The following is a 2,972-nucleotide window of genomic DNA, read 5'->3' as shown; positions in this document are numbered from 1 at the left end:
AACCTCTATGTTCAACCCCCCCTCCCCGAATCTGTCTATTTGTTTTGAGACTCAGCGACCACCAGTATGAGTTTCAAACTCCGCTCAAAGGCTTAGGTAGGGTTCAGCAGCTGGGCATGATAAACACTCAACTCCAACCAACATTGCACATGTGACATGCTTCCGACTGAAATTAAACTGCCAAATAACAAGGAGGAATTGTGCCCTTCTTAATAACAAAGAATGCAATCGTTAGAATTCTTTAGATTTGGAATTCCAGCAGTGTGCTAGTGTTTTCCTCTTGATGTGTGACAAGAATGAATAATATAAAAAAATAAACATAAATCTCACCTAAACAAGCAGTCCTTTGATTTCATAAGGCTCAACATCAAATATATCAAATTCTAAAAATACCCAAGACCAGGAAAATATCAGAGCCGAGGGGGAAACATGCTGGGAGTGGACAGATTTTTAAACCCTCCGAAAGGGTTTTAACCTCCTAGCACTGACTGCGTTCATTTCTGCAGAGACACTACCACTTCAGCTACTAGGGACCATGATGTTTCATATTCATATAAATATTTGACTTTGACCTCATAAAAAGTCCCTTGGGTCTATAATACTTTTATTCTTGTATAATCTGAAACAAATCCTTTCCTTTTAAAAATCAAACAGACCACGTTACACACACAGTTGACTATTTACAAAGCACCCAATTAAATCCTACTTAATTCTCTCACTCTAACAATTGCATCTAACTGGTGTGTAGAGCACCCATCACATTAAATGCATAATGTTCTCAAACCCTGACGGGCCTATCTAACCTAAAAAATAATACCTTCCTTGAGGAGAAGGGCCTTAAAAATAAGTTTTAAGGTTTTAAAGAAATGAGACCAGAAATCACAGTACAAGACGGATAAATCTACTTTAATTTTCACATGTAAAAGTTACACATCACAAGAGATTGGACAGTAGCTTTGCGGTAACTGACATAGCTATAGTGAAAATCATTTTTATAAAAAAATAATCTAGATGCGGTCATCAGAATTTTTGGTCTACTTAAGTTAATGTTTGAAGATCGACTTTTATCCCTGCTTGAAGGATTTGCCATTATGCCTTTTATTTTTTCTCTCCCACTGTTAATATTCTTTGGAGGAAGGAAAGCAGAAAATGATCATTTCCAAGAGTGTGTCCTTTGGTAGCAAGCAGAGAACATTTTTCATTTCTGAGTTAAATAATCTGTACAGATATGAAACTTCATGACATTATGCTTTAGTGTAAAATGAAGAGTGACAAGCAATTTTTTTTCACTTTGATAAAACAGATTTTGTAAACTCCTTAAGGATCCAAGCATTTCCCATCCTATATGTAGAATCATTCAGAATCCATTTTGACCTCAGTTAAAAAAAACAAAAACAAAAACAAACACTTACTCTTTATATATTACACTATAAAACCCTGTACTTAAAAGTTGATAAGGTATATTTTCAACATGTACACTTCAAATACAAAGATTTCAATGTAGGTTAAAGAAAACACATTTTAATGGACTCGGAACATGTTTATTTTGTGATTAAACATCTCATGCAGTCATGCGAGACCACTACCTATAACTGCTACTTCAGAGTCTTCCATACTGGGCAAAACAAAAAACAATTAAAAGCCAGGCCAAACAGAAAAGACATTCAAGATATCAAGAGCTCTGCAACTGAGCTGAAAAATCATTTTCCAAAAGAAATATTCCCACAGATTAAAAAAAAAAACACACACATAATATTTACAAAAAATATTTAATTAAAAATATCTTATAATTACAGTAGTCTATTAAAGCATATACTTTCTCACACTTATAGAACATCTCTATATATACATGGTATGAAATGTCACTCAGTTATCTATACAATATGTAACATTCTTGCAGGGAAAAGAAAGTTCCCTGCCCCGTTATAATCATCTATTTTAAACAATAGATGTAAAAAAAATATCTACAATGCTCTGCGGTATATTAGTAAAGCTTCAAAACAAAAATTGAGCTCCTTGGTCACAAAGTAGCCTTCTAAAGTCGGATTTACTCTGGATCATCTATTTATCAGTCCTGTCACACTTAAGAGTTTAACTGCACCTCCAAAAACCACAGAAATGTACAATTCACAGCGGTTATAAATGAAGAGACAAAAGAGAATAGGTATGTAGAATGTTTATGGACGTGCAAAAAAAAATGAAGTTTTATTTTCTTTCCTGTCCCTCTCTTGGAATGACGAGTGAAACGTTTCTACATTTGCTGATGTGTTTTCCTTTCCTCCGTAGCTTTGCTCTAACTTCTGCTCTTCCCCCTCCCTCTCTAGAGCTCCTGGCTGGGGCTCAGGCGGCCGCACACCTGTGGAAGAGGAATGAATAGAGGGGTGTGTGAACCTCCCCGCTGCAGACTTGCTGGCGCCACCGACAAACTCGAGACGTGCTCGATCAACAAAACAAACCGCCAGGTCAGACCCCACCCGCAGCCCTCGGCGGCGCGGCGCCCGGGAGGTAGCGCGAGCCGCTGGAAGCCCGAGCGCGGACCTGCCCGCGACCCTCTTGACCGGTGTCGGGCGGCGCGGGGGAGCCGGGGAAGCGTCCACGCCCCCGAGGGTGCCTTCCCTAGAGGTGCCGAGAGGACAGGGCGAGCCCGCCGGTCACCCGAGAGGCCCGGGGACGCCGGGAGGAGAGCGGATTAGTGTCCCTTCAGAGGGCAGCCCGGTTCTAAAGCGACGTGCAGGTCCGCCGGCTAACTGGGTGGCGGAGAGGAGCGTTCACTTCCTCGGGAGTTTACACTCCGAAACGCCGCGGGCCAAGAGCACCGCGGGGCCTGGCACCGGAAGCCCCCGGGGAAGGGCGTCTCTGGTGATCTGCCACCCGAGACGGGAAAGGCGCGCTCACCTGGACAGCGCGGCTCAGCGGCACAGAATGCTGTCGCCCTGCTTGTTGCACCGATCCGGCCTGGACAGCAACCGAAC

General features: G+C 42.0%; 1 long non-coding RNA gene across 1 annotated transcript; it reads right to left on the bottom strand.

Annotated features, from left to right (window-relative positions):
• Positions 1 to 879: 879 nt before the first annotated feature.
• Positions 880 to 2,972, bottom strand: LOC107149285. Its single transcript, XR_001504382.2, has 2 exons — positions 2,896 to 2,972; positions 880 to 2,356 (listed from the first exon to the last, which is right to left on the bottom strand). It is a non-coding gene; the product is annotated as an uncharacterized LOC107149285 (long non-coding RNA).

Source organism: Marmota marmota, unplaced genomic scaffold (assembly GCF_001458135.2).
Source record: "Marmota marmota marmota unplaced genomic scaffold, marMar, whole genome shotgun sequence".
Taxonomy (NCBI): Eukaryota; Metazoa; Chordata; class Mammalia; order Rodentia; family Sciuridae; genus Marmota; species Marmota marmota.
This window is presented reverse-complemented; position numbering and strand designations above follow the sequence as displayed.